Consider the following 22,112-nt stretch of genomic DNA (forward strand, 5'->3'; position numbering starts at 1 on the left):
GCACTTAATGCTCCCCCCAGATCCTCATTTTATAGGGAGAAGTTGAAGCTAAAAGCAATGGCTAAGTACCCAAGTCCCGTGGCTGGCCAGTGGAAGAGCCAGGCTGTAAGCTCCAGAGAGTGCAATTCTAAACCTCAAGCTCTCAGCCCCTGCCCTAACCTCCCCTTTCAGGACAGAACATGCAGCCATGCCCCAGCCTTGGGATTTTATGAAGTAGATAATGCAAAGGAAAAGACCTACAGAGTTGGTGCTATGATGAGACTGGTGCTTTAAAAAGAACATTCTGTTAATAGTGTGGAGAAAAACAGCAGAGGTGCAGACCTGGAGGCAGGAAGACCAATTTCCAGGCTTTGCCGTGGGCCAGGTGAGCAGTGCCAGGTCACGAAAGGTCAGGAATGAAGGGAATGACAGAAGGAACAGAAGGTATGTGGCCGGCCAATGTGACTGTTGAGATGACTTCCTGTTATAGACGAAGAAGGTGAAAGCCATCACCAGCTTCCTGGCACGTGTAATTGGAGGGGCGACAGCTTTGCACTTGTTTGCCAATAATAAGTACCATGAAAAATATGTAACTGTAGTATGATATGATAAAAGAGGCTGGAATTGCCCCTTGAGACTTCAAGGAAGAGGTGACCTTTGAGGTGGGACGTGGAGTAAGGTTAGAATTGGCCCTTCCATGGATGAGAAAGGGGCAAGGAAGAAGACAAGAGAGATAGTGGGGGAAGAGAGACAGATTCGTCAGATTTATTTCCTGGTGTGTCTAGTGTAGTTTTTATTCAAACAGACTTTGCACCACAGGTACATATTTATCTATAATTTATTGGTACTTGATTGATTGATTGAAAAGCTCCTCTTAGCATTTAATGAACCTCCCTTCACAAGGCTTCAAGCTACCAGGATGCATCTGGCCCCCACTGCCCCTTAATCTTCTCCTCTGTTCTATGGAAGAATCTGGCCTTCACGATGACAGGCTGTCTGGGGAGCTTTTCCTTCCCCAAAACTTTGCAGTAGCCCGATCGGACCACATCAGTGATGGGAGCAGCTCCAGTCTTGTTTTTGACAGCACATACCTGTGTCTGCTCACCGACTAAAGTCCACGCTGTATCAAGGTTGTCAGTTGGGCAGAGCTCTGGTTCCTCTTTACCTGGTAATGCCTCCTACCAACTTTTCCAAAGTGATGTAGGTGATATTTATTGAAGTTGATCCTATGGTGGTGGCTGCCACTCGCATTACCCTGGTCTCCTGGCTGCTTCTGGTGATTGCCCATGCGGCCGTGGCTTGGCTTGCGTGGCCCGGCAGTTTCCGAGTCTTCCTCAGTCGATGACTGTGTGGGAAAAGGTGCTTGGTGATTAAGGCGAAAGGGAGGTGAGGCAGGAGGTGAACTTGCCCCTCTGTGCCAGGTCTGGAGGCCTGGGTGGGGAGTCAAGGATCTGCTTTGTGGCACATTCAGAAGAGGTGATGTTACAGACTGGCCTGGGGCCATGGGGCCTCATCAAGGAGGCTTCTGAGCGCACAGGCCCGAGTGTCTCAGAGATCCGAACTAGGGGATGCAGCCCCAGCCTCCAGAGTCCATGCTGGCCACCCTACCCTGAGGCCCACCACGCAGAGCCTAGAAGACCTGGCTAAGGTTGGGGGTAGGGAGTTGGGGCGCAAGGTGAGTACAGCTTGTGGCCTGCACCAGCAATGAAGCCGAGGCATGAAAAGCTATTGGTACTTTTAAAATGTAGGTTATGATAAGGTTTGTCAAAAGGAACACTGCAAAGGTGGAAAAGGTCATGTGTGGCTTAGCTGATCCATGTGAGGGTGGTTAGTTTTCCATTTGTTCCAGCATTGTGACTACCAAGTTCCAGTGCAGACCTAAATCTGTAGTGAAACAGGGCGTCTTCTTACAGGAAGATTAGAGATAAGTAGCAATTATGATAGGTACCTTTGAGACTCTTGGATCTAGAGAGATCCAGGGAGGTATTGCAGAATAAATGAGAATTCAGGCCTGGGAATTCTGTTTGTTCCTATTATACCAGGAACATAACAGGTCTCACGTTGACCACCTATTATGTGTCAACGACTGTGTTATTGACTTTATGTACATTAGTTTTGACCCTTTCAACATTCTTGAAAACGAGGTAGTATTCTCATTTTGCAGAAGAGAAAATTGAAGCTCAGAGAGATTTTTCCTTGTTAGTAGACAATGTAGTTGGAATTCAACTCCAGTTCTCCCAAATCAAAATTCTGGCCTTTTTCTTCTATATTGCATTGTCTCTACATCAGTAAGCTACTGGATACATTCTCTGTGCTGAAATAGGGATAGATAATGTCACAAAAAATGTGAATCTGAAATTATTTTATGATTCTGCAACATTTTTGGTCTGGGAAAAGAGAAACATTCTGTGAAAGCATGAAGCACATGCACTGTTTTTATATTTCCCTTTCCCAAGGCAGGAGACTATACATCTGGTAATAGAGGGAGAAAAAATCCAAAACGTGGAAGGAATGGGAGCATAGAGGCAATGCAGCCCATGTGCCTCGATCTGCTCTGAACTGTTCCAGCTAATGGATTTAGCTCCAAACTTTGATTTTTAACTTTATGCTGTTATGTGAAAGAAGCTGCGTTTCTTTTTATTTATTTAGGTTTCCAAAAGTAGAATATTTGGTTATTTTAGGAATTGACAGAAATTCCATAGCATCTATCATGAACATTCTCCTAGGAGCAGAGACCAAAAATACATGCTTTCAGCAGATTTTGAGCCTTCATTTTGCCTTAGCCTACAAATTCTATAATCCAACAGAACAGTTCTGAATTCTAGGCTCTATTTTTGAGTTTTGACTCTCATCTGGAAATCATTTGTTCTAAACTATATAAAGGAACCTATTTCAAACATAATTTAGGTTCAGTGTATAATTTCGAGTCTAGCTTGCAAAAGCTAGTTAAGGTTTCAACAATAGACTATTGAATTGTACTCTTGCTTTAAAAAAATAGGTATGGGTTGAATGCTTTTATTTATCATAAAAAGACTACTGTAAATGTCATTGTATGGCAATGATGAAAGGGGGCTAATTAATTATATTTTGGATGACTTTTTCTCATAATCCTTGTGACATTACTGTGTGATGGGGACTGTTTGAGGCATAGTGTTGGATTGCAACATTTTGTTTCTTGGATCACACCAAGGGGCATGGGGAGTGGATGGGAGCAGCTATCAGGAGACAAAGGGTGTAGGAAGACAAGCTCAGATAGGTCCTAACTGGAAAGCTCAAGGAGTAAGAAGACTTACTTCTCAATTCTTTCTCTTCACGTTTAAAAAAACGTATACATGTCGAATGTTTTTACACATACATGCATATGCACACACACACACATGTATATGGACATATATCATGTGATATAGTTTCACTGGGTCACTGTGCCTAAAATGTTAAGGCTTTTTAAAAAAATGAACTACAAATGAACAGAAAGCCCCATTGCACCCACCAAATTTATTTCACAAAATTTCCACAGCATTCCTATTGAACATTTAATTTTTGACAGATATTTCTGCAATCAGTTTTTAAAAATTACATGGAATTCTTGTCTTTAGGTAAATAGCAACAATAAAAAGGTGAGCAGTCATATTAACATATCTCTGTGATGTGTGCCTGATAAGGAAACTCCTTCCCAGCAGAGACTGTAAGTCAAAGAGGCGAGAAGCAAAGAGCAAGAGACCTTCAGAATACAAGGCTGGGAAGCAAGGGGCTAGCAAAGCCAGGAGGAAATTACTAATGTGTCGTCACAAAACTACTGGGATTGTGTAATTAAGTTGACAAATTCCTGATACTCAGGAGCAAGTCCTCCTCCATATTTAAAAATTCAAATTAAAACACTTGAGCATGTAGTATGTTTAAGCTCAACAGGGAAAGTTTTGCAAAGCTGGTTGGTAATCTTGCTGCTTTGGAAAATAATGAAGTTGAAAATATTTCTCTCTGTGCTACTTCAACCCGTTTGGTATTATCTTTTCAAAATACCCATGCAAATTTGTGTAATCTGTCTGCTATTAAGAGTACATTAGTTTTTCGTACGTTACACGAGAAATGAAGCACATGCCCCCAAGTAAACATCAATAAAAACTGTTCAATTTCTTATGAAGCGAAGATAAATGATCTTAAATTGTCTAAATATGTCTGTGCAACATAATCTGATATGAGAGAAATCAATAGAAAGGGATTTTGAAGATCAGGGTGCAGTTTTGGTGTTAAAAATTGGCAATAGCCACTATTTCCTGATAATGGACCCAATTTATCTTTCCTGAAATGACAACTAGATACTATTACAGGGCAAAGGGACTTCAGCAAATCTTCTTTAAAATTTGTTGCTTGTGACAAAGTACTTTTTCTATGCAGGAAAAAAAAAGAATATTGCTCAGGTGGAATTAATGTCATAGGCTGTGGGATACATATTAATCATTAATCTAATGGAATTAGAGTATGGTCATAATAGTGGATTGATTTGAATTAGAGGCTTTAACAAGTCAATATCTGGGACTGAATGACAACAAGTACATACTTGGCTTTGAGCGTTGATGGCAAATTAAAAAAAAGGGATGAAAGAAGAGAAGTGGAGGCAGAGGGAGGGTCAGATGCAGATTTGGAGAGTGGAGGGTGGGAGCATAGAGTCTATAGAGTAGAACCATGGGACTCCGGGTGGACTGAAAACGATGGCCAGAAGGGGGAAAAAAAGGAGCAATGTAGGGATTTCTCTTTGGTTTCCCTTTCTTCTATTTTTCCATTTCATGAATCAGTTAATATTCTTTTCACTAACTGTTGTGGTGGCCTGAGTGGCTGGTAGGATTTGCCCGCCGAAACTATTGATGCATAATACATTATATGGAATAATATTCTTACTGTCCTCTGAGTCTTGAGTTTCATTATCACTGGAGTATTTTGATAACGTTAAGCTACTTGATAGACTCTACACCCACTGCACATGGTTGCATATATCTGTTTGTATATTTACAGACATAGCTAAGCTTTTAACTCCTAATAAAAGCATTGTCCTATAAATCAAGCTATATTTATTTCTGCTCAAAAGTTATATCTAGCTATATTTATCATCCATACATTAGCCAAACTAAATATATGCAATTATAAACCATAAATGAAGATTTTGAGTTATAAGAGCCAAATCACAAATATCTGTCTTCCTTTGCTCTATTCATATAAGTAACGGTATGTATTTTTCAAAAAATAATACTAGCAGTGAACTTTTTCTGCTGAATGTATGACATTTCCATACTAATGGTAGGTCCAAATCCTGTCTGTGAGAAGTTGGTTACTTACAATACTGTAGTTGATTAGAAAATATCAAAATGTTAAAAAAGAGACTGTTAAAATGATTGAAATTATCAATGTAAGAATGATCTGAGAAGAAATCAGATTGTCATAAATCGGAATAATGTAAAGTTACCAATAAGAAATCAGTAAATCAAAATAAATTAAAGATAAAATAATTTAAATGAGCAAAAATTGGGTCATCAAAATTTTCTTTTTGGTGTTTCGTTATGGTGAATAAAAATAAGCTTTTTCATCACATACATAATGAATTCATTAAAGGAAAGTGTTTTAAATTGTTTATGCTGATGGCTTTGTGTTCATTTACTTAAACTTTTTTGCATGTTGCTTTTAAAAACTCTGAATATTTTAATGCTGATTGGCTTGGTATGGGCTACAGTTATAGTTAAGGGATAAAGTGAAGGAAATATTTCCCAAAGAACAGAAACTCTGTCCTTGACCCATGATAAACCCATAGCTGATGTCAGGATTAAGCTATCAGAAATCAAATCCCAGTTTTGAGGATCTGGAGCCTACCTTCTAGGAAGCCAGTGACCAAGCAAAATAAATGGTTTAAATTAAAAAGAGAAATTTAAAAATTATCAGTTATGGATGAACCCTCTTATCCTTTGCTTCATCTCCCCCACCCACTTTATTGTATGTATTTTCACAGTTTTGTTGATGTTTTTTATTGATGGTTTAGGATGTTTGAGATGGGAAATTATGAAGCCAACAATTAAAATTTCTTTCTGGATTTCACAACCAAAAACATTTATGGATGCTCAATGTAACGGTTTTCTCTTCTGTATTTTCATACAAAGTGGCCAATCATCAGGCACTCTAATTATTAAGTTTACTACTGCACAGGGGTGGAACAAGCATTTATTTTGCAGTAAAATGTGCTTTTGAACATGTATTAAAACCCCTTAGCTAGTATGATATTTGGTCCTACTGTCTTTTAAAAGAGACTCTGCCATTAACTACCCATGGGTCAACCACCAAGTTGAGGACTTTAGTAGGAATCGTTAGTAGGAATTAAAATATAAATAAGAAAATCTTTTTTAAAATGTTTTTTTAAATTTATTTTGAGAGAGAGTTAGAGGTGGGAGAGAGGGACAGAGAGAGAGGGAGACAGAATCTGAAGCACGTTCCAAGCTCCAAGCTGTCAGCACAGAGCCCCATTGGGCTTGAATTCACGAATTGTGAGATCGTGACCTGAGCCGAAGTAGGCCACTTAACCAACTGAGCAACCTAGGAGCCCCAAGAACATCTTTCTTGTATAAACTTGCATTCATAAAAATGGATTTATTTCTGAAAATGCATTCTAAAGTCACAATCTCTATAAATATTCAGACCCCCCCCCCCATGGATACTTAATATCACCAACATCGGAGAGTACCCATAGCATACAGTCTCTGAGGTCCCTCAGAGGTTAAGTCCTGATGTGACAGAATGGTGCTTTTCAAGTATTGATGTACATCTGAATCACCAGAAAACTTGTTGAAATGTAGATTTGGATTCAGCTGGTGTGTGGTGGGGATGCGGATGCTGCACGTCTGGCTTCCACACTTTATGTAACACGGGAATAAAGGCATTAATTACAGTTTGGCTGTCCTAATGGAAAGAAGCAGATGAATAATCCAAAATCCATTCATAAGTGACTTTAGAATATTCCTTTGTGCTTATCTGGTAATGAGTTTATATTGCATTTTAAAAATTTAGAACACTTTAATTGAAACTTTCTAAGGAACAATTACAAAGATTTGGGAAACCCTAGAATGTGGCAATGACTCCCTAATATGTTCCTCCTGATTTTTTTTCTTTTTGAGAGAAAAGTTAATCAGTTTACATGCTGCTTCTTGATAATGTAGAGTTGCTTTATTTTTCTCTAGGAGTCTTATCTGTCTGGTTTCTTTTTAGTATACATTTAAATTTCTATCTTAGGGAAATGTGTGTTGGATTCCTTGTACTTTATAAGCTTTCTTATTGAAGTAATGTTAAAGATGATAGATGGACTCCCAAGGCAACATAGAAAAATTATTTTATCTAGGTGATATTGAACTATATAAAGCAGGTTCCAGGCTGGGAGAATAGGGAGTTTTGTAGAAGAGGAGCAGGAGGATGAAGAAGAAGAGGAAGAAAACAAAAGGTTGCTACTCTCCTGGGTACAAAGCCAAATTCGATGAAATTTTTAAATGGCAAAGTACACCTTTGACACTGGGCCATTGTCAAATATTCAGCTGTCTTTCTATTTTAGCCCTTTCCTTATGATAGCCCATGTTCCATTAATTCAAATTACCTAAGCCCTTATCAGAATGAGTGATGCCCAGGGCCCCATGTGGAGTGCATGGATTGTGCTGTGCGCACCTTCAGAGGACAACATTTCCTGGAACTGAGCATGAGGCATGGAATCACCTTAAGAAACTTGCCTGAACGCAAATTCCTATGCCTATTTCAAACCTGCTGATTTAGGGTCTCTGGGGTGGGGCCCCACACTGTGCATTTCTCTCAAATTCTGGAATGTGATATTACATATGGTATAGTCTGAAGACCACCAGACTACATTTGCCATGTCATATATGTCTGCTGTATTGCACATAATTGTTATTTTGCTGCCCCACAAATTTAACGTCGAATTTCTCTAACATAGCTTGGTGAGTACTGGTAAAGAGATAGATGTATAATATTCTCCAAAAATTTGGATTTTAAAAGAACATTATTAACTGAAATAAAACTCTATTGGCAGAATTTTAGCCATTATGAGAGAGAGAAAGGGTTTTTAAGATAAGTATAGTTAGGAAGGAAAGAGATATGTTGGGCATAGGTACAACCACATGGACAGGATTTTTAAAAAAAATTTTTTAACGTGTATTCATTGTTGAGAGACAAGAGTGAGCAGGAGAGGGGTAGAGAGAGAGGGAGACACAGTATATGAAGCAGGCTGCAGGCTCTGAGCTGTCAGTAAAGATCCCGATGCGGGGCTCAAACCCACAAACCCTGAGATCATGACCTGAGCTCAAGTTGGGGGGCTTAACTGACTGAGCCACCCAGGCACCCCCACATGGACAGGATTTTTATAACTGAGATTCTCCACTCAAGTAAAATCTTCAAAGATCTTATTTTCTTGTGGGAAAAGAAAATTTGATGTTTCTTTTGAGAAAAGTTCCCCTCTTCCTTATGAACCTAAAGATTCCCAAATAGTTACAAGCCCTCCCATCCACACACCATCATGTATAGTTATCTTTGTAGTGATGAGGCAGGTTTTGTAGGTGATAGAAATTTGGGGCAGAAACTGCCATTTTTGTGTGTGGATAATTTATAAATCATGATGGTACATGAGCTTTGTGGTTTCATGATATTTTCTAGATTACTAAAACAAGGTCAGGGAGGAAGTAGCAATTACCTTGTTCCACAAATACCCACTTCTGAGTCTTTCCCATGGAACCAGTCAGCAAAATAGTTGATGAAATTAAGAAGATAATCTGGCTAATTACAGCCTCCCTTTCTTTTTTCTTTTCTTTTCTTTTCTTTCTTTCTTTCTTTCTTTCTTTCTTTCTTTCTTTCTTTCTTTCTTTCTTTCTTTCTTTCTTCTTTCTGGTTAGAGGAAGGCTGTCTGTTGGTAGGAGTTTAGATTTACTATGTAAAATATGCTCACAATTAATTGAGGGTGATTTATGGTTACAACCCTAAATGGAGAGAGAACAGGTCTGAGGTTGAGATGAAAAATCACACACCTTAAATGTCTAACTTTGATTCTTGCATCCACACAGATACTCCTTTTAGTCTGTATTTATTTCCTTTTCCCACTCTTCATCTGTTAAATGGTGAAGTAATAACTACCATGCAGCAATGTTCCTTGGGAGTAATCAGTGTTTTTCCCAAGATGAAAAATAGTTTGTATGTGGAATGAATGGTATTATTTTAATTTTAACCACATGCTGTGCATAAAATATGTCATTAGGCAGAAAGTTTTGTTTCATTTTGTTTTTAAACTCAGAAGTGGAAAATGATGAGAGACAATGAAAATGCACTACTTTACAGACACGGTGAGATTCAAAATTGAATATCTACTATAGTAAAACTCACATTTAAAAACATGAGGTTTAGGTGTTTGTTTTTATGAGATCGGATCTTGCTGGTTGTTGGGAATGGAGGATGAGGACCACTGAGATCAGTGATGGTAAACTCTTCAGAACTCTTCTATGAATAGAAGGGACTCTGGAGGGGGAAGAAAAAACAATGTGAAGATAAAAGAGCTCAGTTCCTTCCTAATGTTCTTGTCAAGTTTATAGGGGTCCCGGTCCTCCAGCTAACTCATATTTGATGATATGTTGTGGTCTCACTGTTAGATAAGGCTCAGAATTCGTGGAGAGAAGAGGTCAATGCCCTTCAACCTTCTAGACCTAATACGCGATGTCGTTTAAAATTGAGAGTGATCTCTTAGGGAAAAACTGTAATAAAGGCAATACCTGCTTCAAAATCTTTTTGAAATAAACTCCAGTGGCTTTGGGGATAATTGGAAGATTAGATTTAGGGGAGAAAAGTTGGCTAAAAATAAGTCAATGATTTGATTAGCTGTGGGCTGTACAATATATGTGGATATTTAAATTAAAATTAAATAAAATTAAATAAAATTTAAAATACAGTCCTCTGTATGCCAGTCATTCTGGCATATTTCAAGTGCTCAACAGTCACCAGAGGCTAATGGCTAGTGTATCAAATGTATTGATATAGAACGTGTCCATTATTGCATAACATTCTATTGGCCAGCCCTGAACTCAATCTTATGGGCAGAATATCCCATAATGAAAGGCCTTTCTGTACCCTAAATGGGTCACAAGTGTGACCTGGTGCCCATACTTCCTTTTCAACATCATGTTGAATCTGTATCTACAGATTCCCCACTGATCACTTATCTTTTTATCACCTTGAAAGAAACAGAGTGAAACCCAGCAGATACTTTTGATTGAATAGAATACATAGTTGGAATTTTTACTGAGATAGGGATACCATGTTTTTCATTGACTGGTATATTGAAATATAATCACACATGCTCCAGGAATCCTCATGATCAACAATAAGAATCTTTATTTGAAAGGGGCATCCCAAACACTAGCCTGCTTGAGTAATAGGGGCTCCTCTAATCAATCCAGCAGTCATGCAGGCAGTGAGCAAGCAAACAGCTATTAGTTTAACAATGTTTGGGCACAATGGGGATGGAAGACTCTTTAAAGGTGTTCATATGAGTGTGAAGGCCAGTTATCTGTAGTAGAAAAAGATATGGACTTGGGATCCAGATAAACTCAAGTATATATTCTAGGGCTTTAACTTTGGAAAGGAAAAGAATATCTGCCCAAAGCTTCAGGCTCCTCTGTGGTGTGGCCTGCTTTTGAAGGGGACCAGGTGAAATTTGGGAATAGACATGCCAGAGGCCAGATCTTGTGGGGGAAGGTAGAAGCAGAGGGTGAGTGACAACAGATTTTGACAGATTTACTTATTTTTTTTTTCCAAACACAGAAATTCTTTTTTGAAATAAAAAAGCACTAGGATACAGCACTAGGTAAGAGCACTAAGATACAGGATCTGACCTGTAACCAAAGATATTTTTATCTTTTCTATTTATAGGAACACTAAAAGGCAGTCTTTCCACTGGCTACAGTTCTTTGTATTTCTCAGCCTTCTAGTTGACTGAAAAAACAACCAATCAACTGACTTTACAACTTCAGATCAAATGAGAGGAAGACAATGGCATTCAATCAAAGAATGAGGTGTCTAAATCAGATAGTTGTTTGGGGAAAAGGAGATGCCGCATAGAATTGTCACCATTTTGGCAAATGTAAAAGGAAAACAAGCAAACAAAAATTGGAAGTTATAAACAGATTTGTTAACCAGAAGAAAAGATAAATAATACATACATAATAAATATATACATATTTCATTGTAGCTTTCATCACTAGAAATTTTTGAACTCAATTAAATTTTATAAAATATTATAGGAAAGAGATGACATAAGATAACAGAGATGAAAAAATATGTGTGCCAAGACATATAAGGTAATATAAAAGTTGTTAGGTACAGTAAATAAAAATGTTATAAATTTTTTAAAGTAGAAATAAATTTTTATCTGTTGTAGACAAAGAACAGGCCTGACATAGCAGAAGATCAAGAATTACAAAAAAAGATTAAATTAAGAAGTTGTCTAGAATGCAGAGGAAAAGAAAAAGAGGTAAAAACAAATTAATGGAAAGATGATAAATATAAAAGACGAACAGAGAAATATTGAAAACTTGCTGTTTTTCTGAAGAAAAATTAGAGGGGTGCCTGGGTGGCGCAGTCGGTTAAGCGTCGGACTTCAGCCAGGTCACGATCTCGCGGTCCGTGAGTTCGAGCCCCGCGTCGGGCTCTGGGCTGATGGCTCAGAGCCTGGAGCCTGTTTCCGATTCTGTGTCTCCCTCTCTCTCTGCCCCTCCCCCGTTCATGCTCTGTCTCTCTCTGTCCCAAAAATAAATAAAAATTAAAAAAAAAAAGAAAAATTAGAATAAATGATCTACAAGAAATATGCAAAAGGATTATGAGAGAAAACATTCTGAACTAAAGAGTAAACTTACTCTGTAAACTCAAATGGCCCATGATTTGTCAAATGTTACTAAAAGAAATGGAATATAAACACATTCTGATAAAAGCCCGGATACTTAACAATGAAAAAGAAACCCACACATATCTAGGATACAGAAATACATTAAATACAATAAGGAGAAAACATCTGGATTTCAAACTTTTTCCACAACTTTGAAGAGAAAGCAATAGAGCAGCATTTATAGCAGGACTTTCTAGCAGGTCTTTGCAATGTGGCATTGCAGAGGAAATGAAGTGTTGCATGGTAAATGCTCAGGGCTGTTTGCAGCCGGGTGACTAGTGTGGAGTTCCAAGACCAGGGTGTTTGCTTAACCGCCCACAGGGCTGGGTGATTCCAACCCTTGTCATCATTCCTGTAACCCATTCTTGGCACACTGGGTTGAAGGTCTTTTGTAAGGGGTTTTAACAAGGGGAAAGGTTGTGATGGTTTCCATTTACATGGGGAAAAGGAAATAGAGACTGAAATGCTGGCCTTCATTCCATTCTGAAAGCAAACCATTATCAAAAACTTAAAAGTGGTACTCATTACTTCAGTGGAATAAGTGTTTTAACAATGAATTTGAAAGTGGTGCTAAGAAAAGTAATGGAAAAATGCAAAAGTGTTATAAATAATTATAATAATAAGTAGCTTGAAATGATAAGCAAGGTTTCAATAGAGATTACAACAAAAAATGAAAATATGGAAGAGTAGAAGTGGAATAAAATATTGGGTAGTTTTCTCATTCTACATAGAAGCAGTCAGGATATGTTCTTAAATGATAGATATTCATAAGTAGAGACACCAGGTTTCAATATCTTAATTTTTTTTTACTGTTTATTTATTTTTGAGAGAGAGACAGAGCATGAATTGGGGAGGAGCAGAGAGAGAGGGAGACAGAATCCAAAGCAGACCCCAGGCTCGGAGCTGTCAGCACAGAGCCCGACACGGGGCTCGAACTCACTAACTGTGAGATCATGACCTAAGTCGAAGTTGGACGCTCAACCGACTGAACCCCCCAGGTACCCCAGGTTTCAATATTTTAAAAAATACAAATTTAACAGTTATAAAACGAAAACAGTATACTTATTTTCAAATCACAAGGACAAAATTAAATAAAGTAAAATGTAAGGGAAGTACAATAAATAAAAAGCATAAAACTAGATTAAAGAAGACCAGACATATTAATCATGAAAATAAATTTTCTAATAATAGGCAACTCTCAGACTGTATGTAAATATCAAAACACAGATGGCATGGCAGGCAATTTTGCTATTAAAAAGCTCAAAATCTATTTAGAAGAAAGATAAAGGCTTAAACAACATATCATATGAATTAAATTCAGAGATATATATACATTTGAAAATAACAAAAACTTAAAAAGAAATTAACATATGAATTAAAATGCTAGGAAAATAATAGAATAAAGCTGAAGAAAATAGAATGAAGAAATTAATAAAAAAGGCAGCAAATCATGAATTAGTTCTGAACCATACAATGAAAATGGATTGTTTAAAAAAGACCAATAAAATAGATGCAACTTTGGCAAGTCTGATCTAACTAAATATTTATTTATTTAAAATTAGAAATTAAGAGACGATTTATTAATATTTAGGTGATCAAAACATTGAATAAAAATAATGGGAAAATTGTGTGGCAACAAATGGAAAAATCTAGTAAAAATGGATCTTTTTGTAGGAACTATACACAAGAATTGAAAATATAATGTGTAAATAATAAAAATACTAGGGGAAGATAATGGAATCATAAAAAAAAATAACAGGACATAGATGTTCTTCATTTAAAAAAAAAAAAAAGCACACATCCCCATCAGTCGGTTGGTTGAGTGTCCAACTCTTTGTTTTCAGCTCAGGTCATGATCCCAGCGTCGTGAGATTGAGGCTTGCTTCTGGTTTCACGTTGAGGATGGAGTCTACTTAAGATTCCCTCTCCCTCACTTGAGCATGTGCTCTCTCTAAAATTAAAAAAAAAACACAACAAATAAATCAAAAGGAAAAACATAAAGAATTAAACATAAAGAATTAAATAGAAAAATGGACAATGGATCTGAACAGGCAATTTATTGTTGAAGATATTCAAGTGACTGATAAACATGAAAGTTATTACAGTTGGTAATGCAAATTAAAATAACAAAGATACTTTTCTTCCATAAGATTGACAAAATTTGAAGTAAATGAGGACTATATTTGGCCAGTATGTAAGCAAAAACTTTATAGGATATAAACTGATAAAACCTTTGAAAATGGAAAGCAATGTTACATGAACCTATTATTGGATTATTTATGTATGTATGTGCATGTATTTTTATATATGCATGGACACACATGGATAATGTGTGTTTGGCTGTATATGCATATAACTATACATGTGTATATATAGGTCTCACATATAACATAGGCATACATGTACTTATGTATATATATTTTACATATACATGAACTTTTGGAAAGTTAAATTTCCTACTCTGAGTCTGGTTTGCTCTGAGGAAAGGATAGGGTCTGGAGTGATGGTAAATGAAGCTTTCATGTTATCTAGGTTTTTCTGATTTGGTTTGTTGTGTTTTTAACAAGGATGGATATAATTTATTACTTGATTAAATAGATACATAAGTTCTTGCAGAAGAATGAGTGGAGGTGATTTGTAGTCAAAGGTCACAGAGACATCATTTCAGCGTTATCCTGATGGATATTTTAGTTATGAAACAGGTTAACTATTCTATATTGATTAAAATAAATTGGTTAGCATAAACACAGAAATATTAAGTTTGTCCCATGAGGACTTAAAAGAGCCTGAGGGCTGTGGAGCATTTCCCCAAGTCATTAAAACTTTTTGTACATTGAATTTAAAATTACTACTTAAATGTTAGGTAACATTTCCTTATCATTCAATTTTAAGTTTCTTACAATTTGCTTTTTAAAATACTCCAGCCATGGTTGTTTTTGTGTGTACATTTTTTATACCATCTACTTATTTTTTAGCTTGGAGGACTGTAGCCTATAGCATTTTTATACCTCTTGGCACCTATTGCCAAATAGGTTTCTAGCAAGATTGTGACAATTTTCCATTTTGTCAGCAGTATAAAACACTATGCATTTCATCCCCAATTATGAGGAAAACAGAAACAGCAACAACCAAATTTTTAACTTACTACATCTTGTATATTTCTAAATTTTTAAAGATTTTGAAATTGTTTGAACCCTAAGCCTTTTCTCACATAATCTTTATGCATTAGCTCACCTAATAAATTTAACATTATTTCTTTTGGGTACTGTACATTCTCTTTTTGCCCTTCTGCATTTGTTCTCAGTGTTTTATCCTGCTCTGTGTGGTGGGAAGCACTCCCTAGAAAGGGCATGGTTGAACTCATTTTCTCTCCGGCTCTCCTTTGTGGAGGAGAGGACATTTGGAGGGCAGGAGAGTGAAGCTGGGGTATTTCCTCCCCTGGTTTTTCCTGCTGGGCTGCCGGCTGTGTTTCTCTACTTAAGACTGTAGCTCTTACAGGGTGGCTGTGTCAGATGGTTATGCATCTCCTTAGATTCCAGCATCCACGTCATGTCCTCTCTGGGCCCTTAGTAGCCTAATGGTGACAACTGTTCCCTCTCTTCCTATTCCGGGGGTGCATCACCCATTCTTGGTTTCATCTTTCATTTTGCCCACACTTTTGTAAATCCGTCTCTTCGCTAGATCCTATATCCTCCATGTGATTGTCACCAACTCAATATGCAGTTAGATTTATTTGCTTAAATGTATTTGTAGCTTTTAAGATTGCCTTTTTGTCTGTTATCTAATTTATATTGTTGTTAAATACATGAAACGTGTGCTTCCAAAATTAACACTATCTGTGAGGTCATTTTCAGTGTTGTCTACCTTGCCTCTGTATCTTCTCCACTGAGTTCCCTACTTTTCTCTGTAGATTATTTATTTTTATTACGTTTTTTGTTTGTTTTTCTTCTAATGATTTTCCCCCCAGTTTTTTGATCACCATTTATTAAAAGTCTGCCTTTTGGGGGCACCTGGGTGGCTCAGTCAATTAAATGTCTGACTCTTGGTTTTAGCTCAGGTTATGATCTCACAGTTCATGGGTTCGAGTCCCACATTGCCCGCTCCCCCTCTCGGCCCCTTCCCCGCTCTCTCAAAATAAATAAATAAACTTAAAAAAACAAATAAATAAAAGTCAACCTTTTTGTATATTTCTGTATGTACTTGGGTCTGTTTGGGATGTTCTATTCTTTTTCCACTGGTTCATGTGCTTTTACATTTTTAAATTATAAAAACATAGTAATATGGCTTAATATATGGTAGGGCAAGCTCCCTTATATTATGATATTTTTTCAATTATTTTCTAGATATTCTTGCTTATTTTTTTTCCATATTAATTTTAAATTCAAATTGTCTGTTTCTGGAAAAACACCTAATTGGTGTTTGTAATAGTTTAGAGATATGGCCACCAATTATTTGATAGTCCTCCCCTCAAAAGCTAGAACTTAATTCTTCTTTCCTTGAGTATAGTCTGGGCTTAATGATTCAATTCCAGTGAAGAAAATATGGCAAAAAGTGATGGGATATCCCAGCAGATTCTGCTGCTGGCTGGGCTACACGTTCAGACAGGCCAGGGCTTTGCAGTTGGGCCGGACAGTAAGCAGTACTATATATATGATCAGGTGGGGCGGCAGACTGTGTCCTGAAGTTAAATGGGGTCACAAGCTGGGCTCTGTGATGAGCAGCTCGCTAGCCGTGTTCCACTTTTGGGTGAAGTTGCTCTCTGGGTTCCTTGATGGGGTCCACATGCTCACTATGCTCCACAATTGGGCAGGGTCACGGCTGGGCTCCCTGCCTGGGTGAATCTGTAGGCTGTGCTTGGCAATCAGGCAAGGCCATAAGGCTGGGCTCTCAGCCTGCCCTGGGGTCACTATTTGGGCTCCCTGATGCAATGGGGCTGTAAGGTATGCTCAGCAGTTGAGCAGATTTGCTGGCTTTGCTCCTGGCCTGAGTGGGGCTCTGTGGCTGCCCAGGTTCTCCAGCCAGACTTCCTGATCGGGCAGCACTCGTGGCCACACCCAACAGTTTTCTTGAAAATTCTTTTGACTCTCTGTTTAAGGGTGGCTGGGTGGCTCTGTCGGTTGGGGGTCCAACTTCAGCTGAGGTGATGACCTCATGGTTTGTGAGTTGAATCTCCATGTTGGGCTCTGTGCTGACAGCTCAAAGCCTGGAGCCTGCTTCAGATTCTGTGGTTCCCTCTCTGTCTGCCCCTTCCCTACTCTCTCTTTATGTCTCTCTCTCTCAGAAATAAATAAACATTAAAAAAAATTCTGCTTAAATTTTTATAAATTTTCTTTTTATACTGCACTGGCTTCTGTATACTCACTCTCATATTCCTTCTATTTCAGTTTTTATTCATGAATTTTTTTTCTATTTTTTCTTGAGATTTGGTATCCTATTCTCTTGATATATAGTCATACAATTTCTAGGCTTTCTATTAAGACTTGTGCTATTTTCAAAGCTGTGGTTGTGTTCTTAATTTTCTTGACATTTTCCAGCTCATTTTCACTTCTTTTATTGACAGATTTTCCTAGTGAGTATACCCTGTGGTTATTGAAATATCAGTAGGTTCATTTTCATCATTTTTCTTGTCAATAACTTTTTTTTCAGAGAGAGAGAAAGATAGAAAGAGCACATGTGCACATGCACAAGCTGGGGAGGGGCAGAGTGAGAGAGAGAGAGAGAGAGAGAGAGAGAGAGAGAGAGAGAGAGAGAGAGAGAATCCCAAGCCAGCTCCACACTCAGCATGGAGCCTGGTGCAGCGCTCAATCCCACAACCCTAGGATCATGACCTGAGCCAAAATCAAGGGCCACCCAGGCACTTCTTGTCAATAACTTTATATGGTTTAGATCATATTGCTTTTCTCAACACTTCCCATATTCCAGTGTTGTAGATTTTCTTAGCCCATCAGGACTATGTTCCTATGGAGAGCTCCTTGGATTGAGAAGGTCCATTCTGTTATGTGAAATACTCAAGCTATGGCCTTTGTGTAGATGCTTTTGTGTCTTTTATAGGTAAGTCTAGATTAGAAGTATTTTCTTTGTTTAAATGCATGCTTCAGCCCTCACCTGCATAGGCTTGCATTCCAAGGTAGTGATATCAGACTTATTCTCATTATTTTGCCTGTATACCACTTTCCAGGACTTAATTCCTTTGGGTGCCTCCAAAAGCACCCAAAGAGAAGTATCTGAAACTTCTCTCTCTCTTTTTATAACCAGTTTTCCTATTCTACTCACTCACCTAAGCATCTATTTCCAATAGTGCTCCTTAAGAGTATAACTCTGTACTTCTAAAAATGAATATTTGCTGTGTACTTCTCAAGCACATACACTGACAAAGCTCTCTTCAATCTTCTCACGTTCATAAGCCATATTTGCTTTCTCTGAAACTTGTGTCCTGTAAGGACATTCAGGTTTTTCCCAAATCCTTAGTCTTGGCTTCCATAGGATTATCTTATTTTGGCTGTGATTATTTTGGATTAAATTTTGGTTTTCACGGGTTGATAAATGGGTATCAATCACTCTTCCACTCCTCAGTGATCTGAGCATATAGTTGTTCCTCTGTGTAGGGCACACAGCTGTTGATGGTTTAGACACACTAATGCCTGTTCTGAAGCTCATGGGGATACCTTTTCCCTAGTTTTGTTGAGGATACTGTCTGTAGTTTTGTTTTGTTTTGTCTCATTTAATGTTCCTGATTTATTATTTAGGAGGATTTGGGGAGTTTTCAAAAAAGTTTTACTGTTGTCACATTGCCAGTTATTGGTTTATTTAATATTAAATAATATTTATTAAAATATTAAAAAATATCTGTATTTTTATCTCAGTTTGCAAATGTGAAAATAAAGCTATATTGATATTTTACTTTCAGCTCATATATTAGCATTTTGGGAATATAATACTGATTGTTGATTTCTACCCTCCCACTACTTAGCAGGCATTGAGAAGGCAGTGATTATATCTCCTACATCTCTGTGTTCTTGTCACTGGCACCTACAAATAAATGCTTATTGAAAATTAATAAATTAATAAAAAACTTGATTAGTGAATTACTATTTTCCTTTTTAATGTTTATTTTTGAGAGAGAGAGAGTGTGTGTGTGAGTGGGGAAGGAGCGGAGAGAGAGGGAGACACAGAATCTGAAGCAGGCTTCAGGCTCTGAGCTGTCAGCATAGAGTCCAACGTGGGGCTTGAACCCATAAACCGTGATATCATGACCTGAGCCGAAGTTGGACACTTAACCAACTGAGCCACCTAGGTGTTCCAATGAATTACTATTTTCATTCAATAAACTTTTTATTCTTGGTCCACGTGTAGAAAATTTTAGTATACACCTTGTCATCCTTTTCTATCCCCATTTTCTGGTTTCTTTTTCTCCTTAGAATACACTACTATCATGTTATATCTTACTCATTTATTTTTTCTCTCCATCCTCCCCTTCAACAAGAGTCTCAACTTCAGGTGAGGCAGGAATTTTGTGAGTTTTGTTCACTGCTGTATCCCTAGTACCTAGAGAAGCTGGAAAAGAATAGATACTCAATATATATTTGTTCAATGAATGTATGAAATCTTGGGATAATTTTCATCTATATGAATGAAGTTTCATGATCCTCATTTTTACAAATGTGAGGTGTCGTCTGTTGAAATCATGGAATATCTAACTTTTGAGAAACAATTAAAATTAAGGAAAAAGGGAAAACTAAAATCATATATTTGTTATAAACAGATCTAATTAACAGAAAATGGTTCATGAATTGAAACCAATTTCGTATCATTTGCAAAAACATTACATTATTTTACTGAAATATTCTAAGTTTAAAAATGAAGATGTTAATTTTTTCCATATAATATTGTTTGCTTTACTGTCTGACTTTGGAGGATGACTAACCACACAGTTCATTTTCTTTGCACTGTAGTGTTTTATTAAATGCTTCACGCAGTGAACATATCATAAGCATTTAAAAGATATTCATATTATGATAAAATTGGTCTTATTTGGTTTTAGTATGTAATACACATTCATCGCATGTTGTTTTCTCTCGTGTGAAACTATAAGTTCATCGAGGCTGGTATTGTGTTTTAACCACTTCCCTATCTATAGCAGCTAGCATGGTACCTGATATATAGTATGTTCTTAGGAAAAGTTTATGAAAGAAATTAATTACCCTTACAAGTCTTTGATAGCAGTTATGTTTTAAATAAAGTCAGTGATTTGGTCAGTCGCTTTATTTGGCTAGAATAAAATGTTGCAACATTACACTAATTATGGTAGCCATGAAAATACATCTATCAGAAGATCTCCTTCTAGGGACAGGTAATTGACTGACAGCCTCAGCAGCTGCCCCTCTGGATCACCCATCATTTTTGCCTGAGACCATATTCCTGGTGGGCTGCTCCCAGCCAATGACCAGTGGAGGTATTAAGTTGGCCCTCTGAGACATAGGATTCCTACTGTGGGTGACTTTAACTTAAAGGACTCCTCGCCAGCCTGGCTGAAACTTTCTTGGAACACTGTTACCATTGGAAACTCCTACCCTACCATTCTTCCTTTTTTTTCTTCTGCTTGATGCTCCTTCCCCTAATAAATCTTTTGCACATCTAATCCGATCTTCTCAGTAAATCTGAATTAACACAATAATTCTCACTAACAGTTCATTTTTTCTCTTCAAGTCAACACAATGGTTAGGTCAACACAAATGTACCGCATGATGTACCTTTGATATGTAAATTGGTATTTGGCTTGGAGCCATTATCTAGGTTACAGCTTACATTAAAGAATCATGGAGGAAAACCAGTGTAGAAAGATAACATCTGTGTCTAAATGATCCCTAAGGCCAGTATGCTATCTTTAGGGGAGATTTATCAACCTATAGAACAACATTTTCTTAAGTTGCAGTTGGGTGGCAGGCCTGTGCAGTTAGAAAAATCCCTTCAGTGACTTGGATGTGGCCCACCTCTGCATTGGAAACCATTGACCCTCCCATTGCAGAGAGTGATCTGAGTTGCATCACCGGATTGCATCTGGCCCAGATGGACGAGTACCCCTTCTTCTCCAGAGGTAGTATTGTTGAGGTTATTCTATTTCAGGAAACAATTAAGGCAACTATTCAATAAAAGGAGAAAATTCGGTTTATTTTGCTATTCAGAATGCACTTGTCTATATCCACATTTCTTCTGGTTAGCTTTCAGAAATTGAGCCACGTTATTCTTTGTACTATAAAAAGAGGGAGAGGGTGGGAAATTGACATTTTTTTCTTCAAGATGTTTTGAAAATTCAAGTTAGTTGACATATAGTGGTTTCAATAGTAGAATTTAGTGATTCATCAGTTACGTATAACACCCAGTGCTCATCCCAACAAGTGCCCTTCTTAATGCCCACCAACCAGACATGTGACAAAATATGTGTTTATTTATTTAGTGTTGATTTATTTTTGAGAGAGAGAGTGTGCATGCAAGTGGGGGAGGTGCAGAGAGAGAGGGGGACAGAGGTTCTGGAGTTGGCCCAATGCTGACAGCAGCAAGCGCAACGTGGGGCTCAAACTCACAAACCTCAAGATCATGACCTGAGCCAAAGTCAGTTGCTTAAGCGACTGAACCACCCAGGCGTCCCTGACAAAATGTTTTGTTAAGCCTAGGGCACTTGGCAGGCTCAGAGGCTCCGACAGTTAACAATCTCCACCTTCTACATTCAGTAGAGTCATCTTCTTTCTCCTCCCTCAGATTCTTATAACCTTCTTAATCAAATTGGAATTTATTGGTCATGCATTCTGTCACGTAGCCTCTATTCAAAAACGTCTTTATCTGCTACTTTGTCTCAAGTTCTTTCCGCTTTCCCATTGCTTTTCAATAGGTTTCCCCTACTACTTGCTTCTGTTTGATTACTGCTATTTCTACTCTGTCATTTTTCTGCTGATGAAGTTAACCTTCTACTGCAAACAATGTGTCCCAGGGACAACCCATCCGCTCTTTTTCTTTCTTCACCAAGTGTTTTTATATTTTTCCTCCTAGCTTGTGAAACTGACAAGAATTTCTGTTTATAAATGAAATCCTACTTGGTTGCCTGACTTAAACTATTATAAAATTATGACTATAATTTGGACATCATGCATGAGAGGAATATCTGTATGTTCTATTTCGC

At 37.6% G+C, this 22,112-nt stretch overlaps 1 pseudogene; it reads right to left on the reverse strand.

Moving 5' to 3' along the window:
- Positions 1–885: 885 nt before the first annotated feature.
- LOC101083881 lies at positions 886–18,346 on the reverse strand (annotated as a pseudogene).
- Between the last annotated feature and the right edge of the window lie 3,766 nt (positions 18,347–22,112).

This window comes from Felis catus, chromosome D3 (assembly GCF_018350175.1).
Source record: "Felis catus isolate Fca126 chromosome D3, F.catus_Fca126_mat1.0, whole genome shotgun sequence".
Classification (NCBI taxonomy): domain Eukaryota; kingdom Metazoa; phylum Chordata; class Mammalia; order Carnivora; family Felidae; genus Felis; species Felis catus.